The sequence below is a fragment of the Diadema antillarum genome, unplaced genomic scaffold (assembly GCF_040938485.1).
Source record: "Diadema antillarum isolate AM-2024a unplaced genomic scaffold, OU_Dant_1.0 seq00000620_RagTag, whole genome shotgun sequence".
NCBI classification, from domain to species: domain Eukaryota; kingdom Metazoa; phylum Echinodermata; class Echinoidea; order Diadematoida; family Diadematidae; genus Diadema; species Diadema antillarum.
The window spans coordinates 2118292-2138405 of NW_027271543.1; the positions used below are offsets into that span (position 1 = coordinate 2118292).

General features: G+C 38.5%; 1 protein-coding gene across 4 annotated transcripts in view; it reads left to right on the plus strand.

Annotated features, from left to right (window-relative positions):
• Positions 1–206: 206 nt before the first annotated feature.
• Positions 207–20114, plus strand: part of LOC139736044 (uncharacterized) — an 88676-nt gene continuing 68768 nt past the window's right edge. The window contains exon 1 of one of the 4 annotated variants that reach the window (XM_071646790.1): positions 207–594. The gene's annotated coding sequence lies outside the window, so the exon portion shown is untranslated. Of the gene's footprint in view, positions 595–3271; positions 3390–14733; positions 14898–19643; positions 19752–20114 lie in introns of those variants that run through there. The other 3 variants (XM_071646789.1, XM_071646791.1, XM_071646792.1) reach the window with 3 other exon arrangements.

The following is a 20114-nucleotide window of genomic DNA, read 5'->3' on the forward strand; positions in this document are numbered from 1 at the left end:
GCGGCTCACCCTCCAGTAGTGAAGTATGCATGTGTGTGTGTGTGTGTGTGTGTGTGTGTGTGTGTAGGGAAGAGGGGGGGAAAGCAGTGGGGAGACAACCACCAAGAGAGAGAGAGAAAGAGAAGGAGAGAGATAGCGTGGAAGAAAGACAGCAGGCTTTGCTCTTGACACACTGTGTGGTGGTGGAAAGCTAGGCTCCACTCTTCTCAGTTCTCCCCCCTTTTTTCTCGCCGTACTCGCAGTAGTTTCTCATCATGCTGCATCAGGCGGTGGCACCAATTTTTTTGTCTCCTCTCTCCATTATGGATACTTAGCCATATTCAGTGGCAGTGTTCTGCTGGCCGCTCTTTGGACAATATTTTTTTTTTGCTGGACTATATTCTCATCGGCCATGTGTGCGATGAGAAGGTGCCCTACATAAAGGATTTATAAACCAGGAGCTATTTTGTTGTGTGTGAGCTATCGCTGGTACCTGACTTTATATCGGACAAACTTTCTTCTTATCCGGGATAGTCTCAGTCTTCCTGTGAGAAAAACATCAAACATCCTCCTCGGTCCACTCGTCCGAGCTGGAGTGGAAAAAAAAAAAAAGAGGTGAGACCGTGTGTATGTTTAGTTGTTTTTGTTTGTGCTTTGTTTTTCTCTTTCTCTTCCTCCCAAGAAAGTCCCTTTAACAGCCCCCCCCCCCCAAAAAAAAAAAAACTCGCCCTCACTCATTTCAGCACTGTTAAGAACTTGTTCAACCAGTTCAATACCAATTATCATGCCCTTTATTCAGACATATTGATTTTGTGTGTGGCCCACAAGCTGACAGCTCTGTATAAGTGTCCCTTTTATGTTGTACAGCCATACAGCTCTCTCTGCACACCCAAGTTTTATCATTTTTTCTTTGTCTCCATTCCAATTTATCTCTCCCCGTCCTCATCCTCCTTTCCTTCTTCTTCCCTTTCTCAAGTTTTCCTGCCAGTTGATTCTCCTCCAGTCTTGTGAGTCATTCATGAGCATTTCTCCTGCCCTTATTTCTTGTTCTTCTCTCTGTTATCGGGTACATGAGTGCATTGTGCATGAGTGTTATGTGTGTCTGTCTGTGTGTATGTGAGTGTGTATAGTACATGTGTGGCCTCTGTGGAGCCATGGGGGCGGGGTGGGGGATAAAGGGAGGGGGGGAGAAAGCCTTCTGAGTAAGTGTGCACTCACTCGTGCATATATCCGAATTGGCTGGTCCTTGGCTGACAGAAAACTCGCTCGTTCATCTGGCAGTGGTATAGGCCTATCTATCAGTTGTCATGCCTGGCAGCATGGATTTCCATCACTTCATGGGTGCTTTATCTGCAAAGTGAAATGGAAGAAGAGTTCTGTCTACGAAAGTGTTCTTTTCTGGCGCTCTCTCATTCTGAGTCGTACCAGCCTATATGTGATCATACTGTGGATGAATTGAAAACATTATCAATAGTATCTGATCAAGTTAAAATTGCTCTGTGTACTGTAGAAGCAGTGAAATAATAATGACTTGATTCTGACATATTAGATTTGAGCCAAATCACACAAGCAGGAGTTACCAAAAAAGTCTTGGATATCACTTTGAAATTGACATTGAAATTTAAATTGAAATCATAATGATATTTCATAACAACAATACTGCTGAAATGTATATATATATATATATTTGCCACAACTTTACTTGTATTTTAAATTTTCCGTTCCAGTCTTGTACAGTAATTTTGCTAGTTTCATTCTTGTTTCAAGAAATGTGTTTGATTTCATGTATGTGCAGAAGACGTGATTAGTAAGCCATGATGAACCCATTCATGTGGATGGAGAAATGTTCAAATGTTTATTGAAATCTAGAAGAATAGTTACAATTGTATTTGGTGAATTTTGAAGAAAAAGATACAATGATATGCAAGAGACAAAACACTGGTAGTCACATATTGCAAAAACAGCTGAATTAGTTAATGTTCTGATTTTCAAAATAGGTCTTGCTGATTCTTTGTCCCAATTTATTAGCATATTTGGCGATCTGCTGTATGTATTTGTATAGTATTTTATTCATTCTAAGGAGAGCGTTCATATAAATTCATTGAAAAACCTCTGCTACTGTCATGAATGACAGCATGAAGAATCCACCCACGAGTTGGACCGAATGGGTAGAAATATGGCATAGGAAATTCAATCCTTTGCGTGTGGTACTTGTGTATACCATTATTTTAAGATGTGTAATCCTACATATTCCTCAGCTTTGTATCATAGATTGCTCTGTCATAAATTTAGCTGCTGGTATATATACATGAGTTGCAAGAAAATTCAGGTGTGCTTAGTGGTATTACTACGTAGTAGGCACTCAAGTAATGTATATATTTCCACCCACTTGAAGTTCATCCCGTTTCACTGCCAATCCCTTTTTAGAACATGTCTGAATTGCAATGATCTCCTTCTTCAAAGGTGTTGTCTGACGAGCAGCCATTGACGGACTATACTTGCCCTCTTTTTGTAATTGCAAAATGGGAATAGAAACCTATTCCTCCCACCCCCATGAGGATTATGTAGGCCTGTGTGTATAGGGGTGCTTGCTTTCTAGTGCATAAATTTCTCCAAATGTCCTCATTGAATGAACTCTTTCTTTCCGTCTTTCGCACTTTCTGAATCTCATTCCTTTGCTCTTCATCGCTGTTTTGCCATTCCATTTTACACCAATCTTGTGCTGGTGTTTGTAGGTATAGTGATGGGCGCATCTTCCTGATCGACAAAGTAGGCCTAATTCACCAAGTTTATCACAGCTGATCCCTGTTAATGTGTCTTTTCTGGCTTCTCTTTTGTTATGTGGTTACGGTTTGGATTAGTCCCTTTGTTGTTTGTTCTACATCACCTGCTGTTGATCCCCTTAGTCATTCATCCATTATCCCATCCACCCCCCCCCCCCCCCCCTTACCCCCCAGCCAGAAAAGGGGGTCAATTCTTTAATCCCATGCATGCATGGTGCATCAGTGACCAAGGTTGATTATCAAACCCGTTTCTCTGAATCCCACTTCAATTTCCTGCCTTTCCCAACCTTCCATCCATCTATCAATCAATTGTGACCCGCTACTACGAAAGGATCCTTGAGTCGCTGAAGGGTGAGCCATGAAAATCGAGTTTGAAGTCAGATCATCAAAATCTGTCAAAATGTTTGGATTTCTGTTTTTGAGGTAATTTTGTAGTCTAATGTATCTTCTATCATCTACCGAAATTTCGAAGCTGAATGATCAAAGGAAATGCAAGAAAATAACACTCAGATCTCATTGGTCAGTGCGTGGCATCCTGGTTACTGATTGGTCGTGCATAGACCGCTGGCGCTAAGCATGAATGAACATCGCGGAGGATGCTAGGAGCGTACCGTCTATTGTCAAGCGGTGAGAACTGTTTTGCTTCCCCTTGATCATGATAACGTCAGAAGGAAAACTTTGAAGGCGGTTTTCTCAAAACGCCAATTTCTTAAACCACTCGACATGCGCTAATAAAATCATTGATATCCCCGCAACCGAGTGCTTTTATGAGTCATGTTATATATGACATTAAAGTGGAAGAGTAAGGGAATAATGTCATGCCATTTTCAGAAAATTGTCCTCCCCGACTTTCGGATCCTTTTGTTGCAGCGGGTCACAATTTATCTGTCAATCTTGTAAATGTCTGTCTATCTTACTTGTCTGCTGTCTATGATTATTGAGATGTAAAAATGTAAAATTCAATGTGAATAAGTATGGCCGCCTTTAATTGTGCAAATTATTGGGTCAGCAGAGATCTTGGTATTGTTCTGTCTTATCACTTGATCACATGACAGTGTGCCTTTGTGTGGCATGCTGGCAAGTTTCAGATTTGATGTGTCACTTTCCACTCTGGAGATACTGTCATACATGCCTTTGCTATGTTTCATTCAGTCATTCGGCCACATGATGTGCCATCTCTTGTGGTTTTGTAGTGGAATTCACACTGACGCGAATTAGCAGAATACAAATCTTAAATTCACATTGCGATCTAAATCCCAAGAAATCTTGTGATTATTTTGGAATCATTCAATAATTTGACAAATAGCATGATGATTTGCATGGCTGCAAGTGTGTGAATGCTGGAGAAAATAATTCCGAGATTCTTTATCCCATCATTCAAAAAAACACATCATAGCACCACACAAACACAAGGGCAAGGGTCACCATTTTAGTTGATTTTTAATAGGGCATGTGCACTTTGGTCGACAAATTATAACACCTCTTTGTTATCTGTGTGAATGACGCTTGTGTTTATGATATTTTCCTTGTAATTGAAATGGAAAAAAAAAAGCTATATGTTTTTTTTCTAGGCCATTAAATTTGATCAGTCAAGAGTCATGAAGAGTCCTTGTGTGTGTCATGGTTTTCGCCTTATTAGTTCTTTCCAGGGATGGAGGCGTGAGCCCTCCTGACACATTCCATCTTTACCAAGGATGGCGGGGTCGTGCCCTTTTGACACAAAATGGTTGTGATCTATGGATGCCATCATCATCTCCCTCTCATCCCTCCCCCACCCCTCCCTACCCCTCCCTCTCCATTTCTCTTGCTGCTGTCCTCCTGTTCTCTCTGTACACTGCATGTAAATGGAAATTCTCTATCCTTCAGCCTTGCAACCTTCCAAATTTTAAAGGTCTTGTTTACCATTGGGAACAGTGATTTAAAATTTTTTCAAGATATGGCATTTAATGCATATTTGTAGGTCTGTTGAAACACAACACATCCTACCATATAAAATTTTCGTAATAAAGCCTAAAATATAAGGAGATATGTGTATTTTTCTCAATAAACCATAACTGTAGATGGTTTAGTCTGGAAACATTTTTATTGTAACTATTGCTCACATTTTGTATATTTTACAATACTTAACATAGATTTTACCGATTCACATTTTTACAGTGGTTGTTTCTATCCTGAACTCACATTCTAGAACTATTTTAAAGCACTAATGCTGGGTTTTTGTTTCATCTGCAAATGGTAGATTGACCTACTTGGCTCTCTGTTGATAGTGTACTTTATTCGTGTGTCATTTCTTTTCTCTTTTTTTTTCATTCTTGCTGGTGGCATAACACTGTATTCATCCAATGGAGTTTTTCCCTTCATAAAAACAAATTAGTTTCCTCTTAAATGTACAGTATGTATGACGATAAAACTTGATGATGAATGATTTTGTAATACTATAGCCTGGGTAGCGATCAACTTTCTTTGTGTTTGGATTCCCTTGACTATTCATCTCGTATATCCGAATTTATATGTGTTTTTCAGAGTTGTTCATTGGAAATGATTTGAAGGAATTATGAAGCAACTGAGGCTCTAAATATGAGTCATGGCATGCTTAACATTTAGAGAGAAATAGACAGTGAATGATAGAATGGTATGCAAATGCATGTAAAGTGCCACATGTGGGAATACAATGCCTGTATGAGTATATGAATGAGGAATACTAATTTACGCACGTATGAGAGGACTATTTTAACTGTTTTAACAGCACTTTTGTTAACAGTTGTAACTGGGTCACTTCTCCTAAGTCCTATAACCATCATTAGTGGATGGATGGATATGAATGTTTGATCCAGCCTCAGTATTTACTGCTTGTTATCCTGGTTTTTGCTTCTTCATTCTCTCCCTTGCTCTTTGTCTGTCTGCATATACATGTTTTTTTTTTTGTCTCCCTGTGATAAAAACTCAACAAACCCCTCACATGGACTTGCAAGTGATTTATGTATAAAGAGCTAAGGAGCATGCAGTGTCAACTAGAATGAGAAAAGTCAATATTGTTTCCCTGATCACAGAGGTTGCTGGAAAGTTCAGATCAAATATTTGTAGGAGTGGGTGTGAGATATACGTGAGCAGAAAAGACAGAGAGGACGAAAGATAGGCAGAGAGAAAAAAAAAGTGGGAGAATTAGGTGTCTTAAAAGCTGAAGGAGGGAAATAGATTGAAGGATTATATATACATGTATAAAGGGAGATGAGAAAGAAAAGGAAACCTTTAAAGGAAACACAAACCCAAAGAGAAATGTGGATTGAGTAAAAGCATTAACATCAGTAGAACACATCCGTGAAAGTTTGAGGAAAATCGGACAATCGATGCAAAAGTTATGAATTTTTAAAGTTTTGGTGTTGGAACCGCTGGATGAGGAGACTACTAGAGGTTTAATATTACGTATTAGTGGACAACAATATAGAAAAATATAAAGGAATTCCACAAAAATTCACTTTTCTAGCAAAATGAAAGAGCACTTGACTAATAACTGCTTTCAGAAAGCAGGGGGAATAAGTGCTATCTCTAACATATTTCAATATCAAGTTGATGGAATGTGTAATTTTCATGAAAAATTAATTCTTATTGAATTCCCTTTAAATTTTCTTTATACTGTAGACCACTCATACGTCATAACCTCTAGTAGTCTCCTTACCCAACAGTTCCAACATTTTCTGATAAATTTCAGTGTTACTAAGTATAGCATGAATATACGCAATCACAGAAATTGATGTCTCATTTGCAAGTCATTACTTCTGAACTAGTTCATCCTGTCAATTTTGTACTATAATATAGTACCAAATTATATACACTTGTATATATCTGTCAATACCCAGGCATATTAATATTCATAAAATTGTTTTTGTTTCTCTTGAAATCAATACTTTTATGCAAACAGCTGGCCAAAATTTAGAAGGAAATATCATTGAAAGTATAAATCTGTGTTTATCACATCTGACCAATATGTTCTCGTTTCCTGAGAGTTGGTGTGATATTCCGATATTTTATCTCCATCAAAACTAAACCGCTGGAGAATATCAGATTTCCAAACAAAACGTGAGCTCATGTGATATGTATTGACTGTTCACTGTTGTTGTCTCTAAAAATGAGGAGACACATTCGCACTTCGGTGAAACACACATACACAGACAGCTACATGATGCACTTTTGCAAAGGTTGATCGAAGTCAATTGTGCCAATCATAATGACACTCCCCAAAGGAATGAGATCATGTCTGACTTGAAATGCCAGTAAAAGTGGAAGCAGTCTCAGGTCACCAAACTTCATAATTGTTTTGTCGTGTGAAATCATCCTTAAGCTTTATGAGGCTCCAAGCTTGGGCTGAAAGTTGAAGGCAACCAGACGATATTCGAAGCATTTCCATAATATTGAGAGGATGTGTGCAGAACTTTCATTCCACTGATCCTGTTGTTCAGTTATGAGTCTAAACTTCAGATGTCACATGGATGCATCAAATAAAATCTAGAGGAAAATCAATGAGAGGTTATGGAATGGTTGCAAAAGATAAGCATGACATTTAATGGAAGGAATTTACATTCTCTCCATCTAGTCTGCAACTCTCTATGGAGGAATACATGTAGAGAGTCACTCCTTATGCATTCAAATTCTGTCAAGTGTATCCAGTTAAGTTTGGATATCATTATGTCAATCCAAATTTATTCCACCAGAGTGCACAGAAGTGTGTGAAAAAGAAAGTGCTCTTTGCTCACATCTTGCAGTACCTCTTGCATCCAACCAAAGTGTATACGCAAATGATTTACCCTCCTCTATAAATTTGTTCCTCGTCCAAGAAAATGTTTTGCTCTTTGCTTCAGTTTATGTTTTGTTTCTGTGATGAGGTTAATGAGATTCCGTTTGGGCTAATGTGCCAGTTTCAGTTTCAAGTGGTGTTATTACGTCCTAGATGCTTCTCTCACGAGGCCACTTGGCAAAACAATAAAGCAGTTTGAAGTGGCTGTCAGGTGATTTAACAAGACATGATATGTTTATACATCTTGTACACTTCATTTCTGCCTGTAAAGACAAATCCACATTCTAGTTTCTGGACCAAGTAGAACTCTGTGCCGGACAAGACAAATAAATGGGCACTTGCCCCAACACTTATATGGGCCAGTGGGATAAATAGCAGGGTTTGACATTGGCAATGGCGCAGGGCCTCTAAACATTCAATAAGCATTTCTTTTAAGCGGCCTGATCGGGCGACTAAGATCTAAAATAGATAGCTTTGTTTCCTTTTGTTTAGTGCCGCTACATTTCTTTTTCTTGCCATGAACATTATTTTCAAATTCAATGATTTTAGTGGCCTGAATGGGCCACCAGAAGGGGAAAAAAGTTATTGTTGAGCCCTGTACTTAGATAGGGTTTTCTTTTTTTTTTAGTGAGGTGAGAATCAGTCAATGGGATCATTCATTCCAAGCAGAGAGAGCATAATTTACATTCCCGTCAGGGAATGAGAGAACAGAAGTAGTAATGGAATAGAGAATAGATACATGTTTTAATCTTGCAGCATAACTCACATGCTGTTGACTTGTATGGGGATAAGTGATTGCATGAAGTGTGCCCAATGCTTCACATACATTTTATATTCTATCCACCAAGTTTGGGGTCTTTGGCTAAGACATTAAAACAAAATGAATAAATCAGCAGTGACATGAATGTGCCTGGTGGTTTATACCAAAGCACAAAAATCATCTCTCTTCAGCTGCCATGCAAGCTATTATCGTGTTAAAAACTTGCCAAGATGAAATATGACTCCTCTTTTAATTGATCCATCAAACTGCCTTGATGCAAGCAAGCAAGTGGTCACTTGGTTGGGTGTGAAGTGCAGGAGACAGAAATCCTTCGCCTAATGAGATGCCCAAGTGCATTTTTCCCACTCCGTTTCCATGTCGACAGTAGTGATTAGAGAGTAAACAGTATATGATAGACAGAAGTTTCATCTCAAGTGGATATAGTGTAAGGAAGTTATGGGATATGCCATGCAGTTTCCTATGTTTTCTCAACAACCTTCTTGAGGTCTTCACTGCTAGAATTTTACCACACAATATTCATTTGATAAGGAGGATAAAGATTTTCATTAGTTTTATTTCATGTCAAGAAAGGATATGCCATGGTGACCGCAATAACACTCATTTGTGAAAACATGTGCAACTTTATTTCCTGTAATCTGATTTTGATGAAACTTTGGATGAAAGTTACATGTAGGTGCTAAAGGCTATAGGATTGCAATTTAGGAGTCAAAGCTTGGTTCATGAAAGAAATTTGTGGTAGGCTTTTTAGTTTCACCAAGGAGTTTCACTGAGCCATTGTGGATAGTGAGTTTTCAATTGGTAATAGCAAAACCTCCAGTGGCTGTGGACAAACATCCTGGTTGTAAAGAATCTGGGGTCATAAGGTCAAGCCCTTTTGGGTGGTGTGTGTATACTATCCACTTTTAGAAGGGAAAGTAGCCAAGTTTATTTGCCTGTTTCTCATCAGGCAGAATCAAAATGCTGCTGAAACCATTTGCATGTCGTGGCATTGATGTAGGAACCTACAGCCTTTCATGTCATAAGCTGTTACAAATGTACAGTGGAAATATAGGCCCTATAGTGTAACAGACTGAACAAGTCAGGGTCATTTTAATTTTTATTTTGATCTTGATTGATACTTCTTTATAAAAAAATGAAAGTGGTGAAAGATTACTTTCCTGATTCTATGGTGAGATATTTCAGAATCAGCTGATTTCAGTATAGGTTCATTCAGGTTAATTCTTGGACATAGAACTCTGAATGAACGCTTGTGACCACATTTCCGAAATTCCTCCCAATCTTCAAAAACCACACACATCAGCATTGTTTACCGGCACCAATCCAACTTTGAGGGAAGTTATTCGTGATTGCTCTTCCTGAACGATCACACAAACTCACGCACACACACACACACATACATGCTAGCAAACATATAGCACAACAGTGCAACAACACCTGCATGCCTCATTACAGTATACCTTTTTTTTTTCTACCGTTGCTTGCTGCCTCAATTATTGCGGTTACAACCTATTGTAATGTTTTCTCTTTTCTTCCTGTCCCTAGTGGATTCAACCCCCTCCAAAATCCTCTCAGCTATTTTCTTATTTAGTCACAAGAGATGAATCAATAGGAGCTCAACTAAAGTGACACTATTGTGTCTTCTTCATCCCCTCCTTTTTTTTGTAACTCGCCTACTCTGTAGGTCATTGTGTCTGAGCCGCTCAACGTGAGTCTAAGGGCTGGTGTAATTACCCGACTCGAGACTGGAAAAAGGAAGAGATCTCTTATTCACATTAGCTATAGTTTGGAGGCGGAATGCAACTACTAAAGGCATTATGCATTCTATATGAAGTCTCACACATACTATTCTGCCCACGTTGTAAACGTAATTCACTCTTTTTGAATATGTATTGTCATTTGATGGTTTAGGGTTAAAGTACATCGTGTTAACAAGTTGTTTGAATTGTGATTTCATGGTTGAGGAATTCTTCCCATTAGCAAAGTTTCATAAACACTTTTCTCAAATCCCAAGGACATTTCCGTAGACATGACAATCCATGACAATTAGGCTGCTTTTTCTTTCAAATTATGTAATCTTAGTAATGTTTTTCCTCATTTTCTGTAGTTGGTTAAAAGTAAAGTAATGCAAATGACATCAAAGTCACCAAAGCAAGATAGCCCTTTTCATGTCCTTAAAGAATACTTATTTTGGTTCTACTGAGTAGTACCAGTAGCCAATCTGCAAAATTCTCAGATTTATCCGTCTGGGATTAATTAAGATATTTTTCACTCATTTCACATTTTGATTTTGCTCCATCAGTTGATATCTCACATTATATGAAAGCTACATGTAACTATACAGTACACTAAAAACATCAACAACTATATATGATGGCGTGTTAAGTGCCTAGGTCCTAGCACCAGAGTATAGGTAGGGAACAAATTTGGGATTATACCAAAAAATAATGATTTTTTTTTCTGAATACTTTCTTTCTGTTTTTTATCTTTGTTGCCTTAAGTTAAGAGGTACATGCTTTGTGAAAGATTCCTATGAAAGATGACTACTGTAAAAGCGGCTATTTTTGTCCGAGCAAGTTTTCATGCTTGGATGGGTAAGATGAATTTTGCGAGTTTTTAATTTATCATAATCAAGGCATTTATTTGTGGAATGTCTGAGGTACAAAAAATATTTGTTTGCTTTTATTTTCGTGTTGATTTCTGGTCACGCAAAATGCGCGAAAATTTGTACACTGCAAAAATGTCCACTTTTACAGTATTCAGAAATGAAGATGGTCGTTTTTGATAGTCATGGAATTCACCATGATATCTGTGACATATATGTGGTCATAGATTAATCTTAATCCCTTCAGTTTTGCTGAAATCTCAATGGGACTGCTGCTCTTGATAATCCTTTTTAATTAATAAAATTTTGTTTGCTTGTTTTGTTTGTTTGTTTGTTTTGGGGGTGTGTCTATGGACACTGTCTCCGTGACGGCATTATCATTAGTGCAAGTAAAGTCATTGTACAGTACAGTATTCGGGATAGGCATGGAAGTTTCATACAGTTACCACATTATTCAGACAGTACTCTGCAGAGTTTCCAAGATTCAGTATGTGATCAAATATCCTGTTGATAGAGGGAGGAGCTTACAACGTGAAACAAGGCTTGACATGTTAGCAGCAGAATAGTTGGGAGTCAATTCTTTGTAAAAAATAGTCTGCCTGGCTATTCATTCAACCAAAACAAGTTAAGCAATGACCCTTTGGGCCCCCACTATTTGTTTCGCTAAGTGACATTAGCTTTCAAATCATCTCTCCAGTCATGCATGTCTGTCGTTCTCTCCTTTCCCCGTTCTCCCCTTCTCTCTATCCTTGTCCTAGCACACACACACACACACACACACATTCTTGGCTCTCTAATAGCTTTGAACGATGGCCATTGATCAACTCCGTGTGATGATGAGGTCAAGCACAGGGTGTTTCATTGCCTCCGATGCAGGCAGCGACAAAAGATGGATTGTGTACGTGCCCTCCCCTGCAATCATAGTTAAAGGGAGTAGAAATACAATTATCGTATGGTGTCAGCATCATTGTGCTGTCAGTGCATATAGGCCTTGCATGGCAGCCACATGCACTGCTCATGAAAGATAGCTTGTATCATATACTGTGCAAGGCATGCACTGCCTGTTTGAACATTGTCACAATACATAACAATATTTTTTCTATCCCAAAAGTAATGCAATTTGACTAATTCTATTTGCTGGTGCAACTCCATTGTTCGTCATCACTGGATTATAAAAGGCATACAGTGTAAAATGCTTCTTCTAATGTTTAGTAAGTCTTTTTGTTTGATGAATATTAGATTATGGAATTTTGGGTTTGTGTTAAATTAACAGCGACTACAATGTCAGTTCCGACAATTATCTATGTTTTTGATAGAGGTAGGTTTTTTTGTTTGTTAAATTTTTGATTGAGGTGGTGTTTTTTTTCTTCTGCATATTTCATCTGTGGCTGTAAGGGGTCTCGCAAATCAGTCTACCAGTAACCTTTGAAAAATAGTCAATGTTGGATCTTGAACTCTTTGCTTACCCAGGGTCCAATGAGATATGTGAAGTGCCTATCAATGAATGGGAAGAAAGTAAACAAGCGAGCATCACACCAGACTTGTGTGTTAGTACTAATGACAGCAGTGGTTACTCATTAAACCTCTCAGGAAGGCGTAATCTCTCCTGGCAAGGACATGTAATGGATTAAAGGTCAATTAGAGTTTTTCGGCATATGGGTTAAAAACTGTAAACAATCTGTAAACAAACAACAAAACTGAAGATAAAACCAAAAATAGAAATACCACAGTGCATATGAAAACATAACAAAACAAACAAACAAAATAACAATAATGTAAGTATGCTGAAAACAGCATTAATATACAATGTATGGGGATTACAAAAAAAGATTGCTGGAAGGATAACATTGTCCCTTTGCATATTCATAGAAATATCTCATTAGTTTGACATAAAGAAATCAAGAAATTTTTGAGAGTATTTTGACTTACTCAGGATTGGAAAAATCATACAATTCTATTCATTCAAATATGACTTGAATGATTAGACTGTTAAAGTGACTCCTTAGCCATTACATAAACATATACTGTAGGCCTAATTGTTAGCATAATGACTTGTGCTGTCAAAAAGTAATGTAATTGTTTTACTTGTAGTATGAAAGAGACTGGTATTTATTACTTTCCATGTGTCAGTGTAGTGAAAAGAGATGTGAGGAATAATCTCTTCCTTGTCAGTAGCACCTGAGGTGGTGTGGTTTCAAATTCAAATTCAAATTCTGGGTGTGCCCATGATGATCCAACTAGATGGAATTTATTTATCTTTTGGAAGGCTTGAAAGAATGCTAAACTACCCCTTCCTTTTCCTTTTCACCTGTGCATAGTCAGTGACAAGACCTCGTATAGATACAAAAGGTCAAATGTTCAGGAGAGCAAAAAAACAACAACATGACAGCGAAAGTACTGCAGCGAATGGGATAGCCTTTCGTTTCACATGCTGTGGTGGCTTCAATTTTGGGGTGGGACTGCTAAGATTTGGACAGGACATCACTTAACTGATTATCTGACAATTAATCCAAAAAAGTAATTTTCAACAAATTTTGAGATACAAGTTCTTGTCACCCCAGCGACAATATGTCAATACTGACTATACATGTAACACGTAGGCCTACAATGTTAACACCGCAGAGAGTTCAGAAGTCGTGTAGTGTGATGGAGTGGGTCAAAAGTGTGAATACACGTTACCACCCTTTGCCATGACAAAGGAGGGAAGAATAAAATCAGAAAACACAAGTGTGCAACATCATTCTTGGTTCAAAAGTCCAACCTCAATCATTCAGTTATAGGCCTGGGGGATGCACACCTCCTTTCTTCTGTTTGTAAGTGTGTATGTGTGTGTGTACACTTATCTGTGACCGTACATTGTTAAAACAAGTGTCTGTAACAGTAAAGAATGGTGGTCTTCTGATGCACAGAGGTAGTGTGTAACTTCACATGATGTAAAAGTTTAATCTTTTAATGAGATTATAAGTCAGGGATTAGGTTAATCACTTGACAGCAGGCTCTGAACTCCTGGATCATAGTTTTCCAGAGATCATCTGGCTGAAAGAGTTGCAAACTTTTTCACTTATTTCAGCCCACACACATAAAGTATATTTGGACAAAGGCAGGCAGCAGACACTAACTACTTCTTGTGGGGGGGGGGGACCTGTCTGGTTTTCCTTATGCTATAAGAAACAAGAATTTTATATATAGGCCCCTACACGAGAAGGGCCAGGCAGTATTCTTTGCAGCATATTCCTGGGTGTCATTCCAAGTGCAAAGCCACATGATGTTCATCTCAGTGACTGTGTAAAAGACATTTAATTTGTAAACTTCTAGAATTACAGACTTAACTATTAAATTAACCCCTTTATGATACCGAGATTTTTTCAGGAACACACACACTAAAAAAAAAAAAATTAATTAATAATGATAATGAAATAAAACGCCAAATGATCACAGAGAACAGAATGTGTGCAAGATGAGCTAGCATTCTTGCAAACATAAAAAAATGAGATTCCAGAATGCTTGTGAGATTTAAAGTGCTAAACAGCAACTGCATGCAGAGCAGTAACCCCAAACATCACTGAAATAATTTGTCATACATGTAACTTCTTTCCGATTACTCCGTGCATGCAGGCGCATGATATAATGTAAACTGTAGCTAGCTGGCTAGTAGCCAGGCCACTGTTGGCATAACATCGCGCCTGCATTTGCGGTGACATAAACTCGCCAAGTTTCTCTCTGAGTGTGGTAACGAAAGCAAGTGTTTGTCGCAGTGTGATTGGAAAAGGTCAGACGTGGCAAGTTTTACTGTCGCTTGAATTTTGCTGATTTTCATTGGGGTAGATTTAATTCTCAAATGATTGATGTGATTGTTATGGGTGGTCGCCCCATTTTGGAGGGAAGTCAATGACCGCACAATGTGAGATCATAATGGAATCCTATCGAGCCTCATAGAATGTCATCTTCATCTGGAGCAGTGTAAGCAGCATTACGACTTCTTTTTTTTTGGGGGGGGGGGAGTGGATCCCTAAGATTGCCATCATTGTGTTTTTATTTATCTTTTCAGTTTTTTCATAAGCAATTGTTCAATCATTATTCGTATTCTTTTGATGATAGTTACAATATTTTTATCCAAAATTACTTCAGGGAACAGTAGGGAGATCAGTACCTAAAATAATTGTACATGTATATGTGGAGGGAGAAATTAGAAGGTCAGGGAAGTGCTCATTTCCCTGAAGTTCTTTGCAGTTTAGCAGTTATGTAGAGACTATGAATACAGTAGCTAATGTCATTGCTGTTTAATACTGCGCTCATCAGTAGTTCATATTTTTGCTATCCTTGAACATTTGTGATTATCAGCTGGCAAACAATCAAACTGAAAAGACTGTCAAATGGATATGTGTGAAGTGGATGAAAACATTGGTCTTCGTTCTCATTCTCTCTATCACTTATTCTGATTCTTTATCTTCCGTTTTCTGTATTTGGCCGTCTCTCTTCTGTCTGTCTGTCTGTCTCTCCTTCTTTTTCTTCCTTTCTGTCTTTGCCCTTCTTTCTCTTTGTCTCTCTCCTTTTCTCCATGTATAATGGCAACCAACTCAACCACGATGCTTGCCAATATGAATATATCATGACCCCAGGGCATAGAGCTATGAAATTGCTACCATAATTGTGTCTTTCTCACAGGCGGTTCAAAATTGACACAGTGTCTGTTGGGAATTCAGAGACCTCCTAGCATGTTAGCATGGTCTCTTCCTCGCATCAAATGATACAGCTTGCCAATTTTCTATCCCATTTTTTTTTTCTGTAGCTCTGTATTTTTAATTTTCAGTGCCAGAGGTTTTTGCAGTTTGGTGTAATGAGTGGCAGTAAGTGGGATAGTTACTGGCAGACAGTGATCTGTGTGAGAACTCTGACTGTGAATCACGTAAAGGGAATTAGTGTGTGAGTAAAATCTAGTCTGCCTGATTGTATATGTTATTCTTGTGGTTATTATTGTTGCTGCCACTACTGCTGTTGTGGTTTCATCAATTCATGTTTAAGGGCAAATTCTAATGCCATGGATAGTGCATAATTTCATTTCCTTTTAATGCAGTGGTGCTTGACATCAGGGCTTTTTTTTTAAACCAATGAATCAGCACGGAGGAACCATAAGTCAGTTATTGTTTTGAAGGAAATGATATTGATGGATTGTTCAAAGTCAGGACATCAGTTCTGGATTGCAACCACAGGTAGGAAGATGAATCAGTGAGTGAGCAAAACTGGGGATGTAAAATGGATGTTGACCATTGATGAGAAACATCACATACATAAATTCAATCATTACTGCATAAAGTGCAAAACAACAGAAAGGCAATTTGTGGAACTGTGCCAAGATCAAACATTGTGCTGCGAAAGTACAATTATGACTTCCTGATTAGTCCCATGAGAACAAGGGAAATTACCCTTAAAGCCACAATGTGTTTTTGTTATGAACACTTATCCAGTTATATTGGTGCATTATTATTTTTATATACCTTGTCAAAAATCCTGATATGTGACTTGACTATTATGTATGTGATTGGTAGTTGATTTACCAGTTTACTATGGTATATGAATTTATGGACATTTAGTTCCTTCAAGAACCTAGTGACGATCTATTTTATTCACCTGGGCACTCGGTAGGCTTTCTCTACTTCTAATACGGTTTGGATGGGTGAGATATTGCTATGTCAGGCAAATCTTGGACCGGCTTTCTGGTTATAAGAGACAACCTGTAGTAAAAAGTCACTTATAGGATTTAACTAGTAAACAGTCTATATGGAAATGAAGCTGCCGAATACTTTAGACTTTTACATAACAACAGGATTGGTAAAAACTCTATCAATTTAATTAAACTGCAGGCCTATGTTCTCACGTGGTAAGGTATGCATAGCCTACCCTTACCCCAAACCAACATGTTGTATGTGCAGTCAGCTTCTGTCTTTTTACTCAGCAACTTCGTTTTTGTTGTTGTTTTTTCTTGTTGTGAGTGAGAAAATGCCTCAAGAATCATCATCAGCATGCAGTTCATTATCGAGGGTTGGAAGCAAATTTCCTGACTGATGTGAACAGCCCAATCACTCACACTCCCTTTTCCCCTTCCTTCCTCTCTTCATTTTTCCTCTCTAGTCTTCCTCCTCTTCTTTTCCCCATCTCTCTCCCTCTCTTTCATAATCTCTTTCTCTCTCACCTTCTGTTGTATTCTGTTCTTCTATCATGTGCTCCCTCTTGGTTTCTCTTTATTGGCGATCTACCCCCTGACATTCATGGGGCTTATTCATATCGTGGACCTTTAAAGTCGACTGACAATTGTGACATCACATTTATACCTTCAGACACTTCAACACATCCCCTGCTCCCTCACCAATTCATGATGAATACCGATACCTCACCAAATCACAAAAATGAAACAAAGGTGGTATTTGTAGTATCAAATCTGAATCCAAGACATTGATCAAGTATATATTGATAAGGAAATCCTGTGTAGGCTTCACATGAGTTAACAGTGCTTGTGAACGATCGTGAAAAACACAATCATGTTGTGGCCTACACCAGCAGGTTACCCAAATGTTTTTTTGGGTTGTTTTCTTGCAGAAAAGAGCTTGATATTTCTGTCATTATCAAAATAATATGATGATAAAGTCAAGTTTTAGGCTGTAAGCTGAAATCTGCAGGAAAACTGATTTTTACTACAGAAGTACGATGATAGCATACTTGTATATATGAAATGTACAAAAACACAGTATGACTTAGCGAAAACAAGGAATTTGTGATGCAACATTCATTCTAAGAGAACCTTTGCAAGACAGAAAGATGTTCATAGCATGGCTCGTAAATGTTTGTTGTGCTATATTATGATCACAGATACTGAAACTAACAAGAACCAGGGCAGCTATCCTTTCAAGTTTGACTGGCAGACTCGGTTGTGTGTCACAGATTGGTGCATCCTGTAGTCTTGGCGTGAGCTGACGTGACTTTCCTTCCACGGCCTCACACATTGTGCCAATACCGCAGCGCTAATGTGGTCGCGGAAGTATGGGTCACATTTTGAAGTTGGAGTGAAATTGCATATCAAGTCTAAGTTGACTTGAGTCAGTAGAGCATACTCGTGCAAAACTGATTAGGAGAAGTTAAAGTGATATGGGATTTTGTTGGATTCGAACTATGACTATGAAATTCAAGTTTTTCATGTTGTAAGAAAACACCACACAAGTGTACCATTCACCTGCGCACATATTTTCACAATGTTCTTTTTTAGTTGAAATGAAATTTAAAAAAAGAAGAAGCTAGAATTCATCTTTGTGGCAAATCGATGTTGAGTTGTTGTGACGATACAAAAATGACTTTTGGGGGGGAGATATTTTTGTTGCTTTACTATCAAGCAAAAACATAAATTCTACAACAATTTTTACACTTTTTTATACCATTAATTTCCAGCTTGATTTTCTATTCTATGAAACTCTTGCGTTAAATTGTCTTCAGCAGGATATGTGAACGGTGGCAAATAAGTAAGTTATATTTTTATCACAATGAAATTAAATAACTCCTGCTATGATTCACTGTAGAAAGCCTTTGTGATTATTGTGATTATAAATTATTAATTGTTATTATTTTCTGAACTTTGAGTGGCATGACCTTCTTTGGATATATTTGAAAAAAATGCAACACAATTTACATGTAGTTTTGAAAAAAAAAAGATAAACAAAGTATCCTGAAGTCAGACACTGTAGTTTCTTTACAAGGATGTCTTTGTTCATAAAATTGAATTATGTCTCCGTTTGAAACTTATCACATTGGGGGATCTTGGAAAGACTGCAGAGAATTCATGGAAGCCTGGGTTGGCAAAAATGTACCTGTACATAGAAATGAATTTCTGGGAAAGTACTCTCTACAGTCTGCAGTAAGCAAAATTGAAGTTAGACGCATTAGCATATTTTCGGGGTACATCTCCAGCTGGGAATGTATTTATCAAATCAGCTCATCTATGTGCGCTTATCTGGAGCAGCTTGCGGAGAGCTCGACTTGTCGACAATTAATTACCGCCGACGGACGAGGAAGAGTCATTACAGACTCGCATCCATCGTGCAAAAAGATATTCAGGGTGCACACAACGATGCGTGCGATAATCAGCGAGGGGAGATCCACTGGCAGTCGCGGCTGGCTGGCCAACCCCGAAAGCAGCCCGTCTGTATCAATTCTTTGTTCTCAATCTCTGCGACACACGCTCACGCCTGCCTGCAGTAGCCCGCACCTCTTTGAACCGGTAGGCTGGCATCCTCCCTAGGAGATCTTTATGCGCGGATAGGATTTCATGTGCATTGTGTATGGATGGGCAGTGTGCTCCTGCATGGGTGCATTGGATGGGGGACAGCTCACACAGGCTTGGATTACCTGGTAGTAAGCAGTGTGTAGAGTGTGTGTGTGTGTGTGTGTGCGCCCCTGCATGGTCATGATGTTGGTGAGCAGTGCCATTATGAGTTAAAGAGAGAGTGTGTGTTTGCGTGTGTGTGTGTGTGTGTGTGTGTGTGTGTGTGTGTGTGTGTGTGAGTGTGTGTGTGTGTGTGTGTGCATGCAGTATAAGTTGCCTCGTCTTCGTGTAATGTGGATGTATGTGGGTTTGTGTGTGTGTGTGTGTTGCCCCCTCATGCTGGAGTTATATTTATAATTTAATAGTCGGGCACTAAATTGATTTTCCAGTGGAGTGAACCGGAACACACTGCTTTGTTAAGACAGGAATGATTGGCTGGCATTAATGATGTGAATACATCAAATCGTCATGGAGAGTCAATCTTTGCTTCAGATGATGCGGTCGAGGTAGGTTGGGAAAACGTGCATGTGGATTCTCTGATTTCCCTGCAGTTGCACAGGAAATTAAGGCTTACTGAATCACAAAGCAAGGCACAAAGAAAATAAAGCAAAAAAAGATGCTGATAAAAGAGGTGTTTTTATAGTCACCTAGAAAATGGTTGGTTGAATTTTGCAACGAGTTAAAATTTATGATTATGGCTCTGCTGAATGGCTATTCACTTATCTATGAGTGTTGATAAATCCATGCAGAAAATATGTACGTGTATGCTTCAATTTCTGTAAGATATGGCAGGATCCTGTGAATCTGAAAGTATCTGGCAGGAAGATGGAAAAGGATTTATGCAGTTTCTTTTTTTTTGGGGGGGGGGG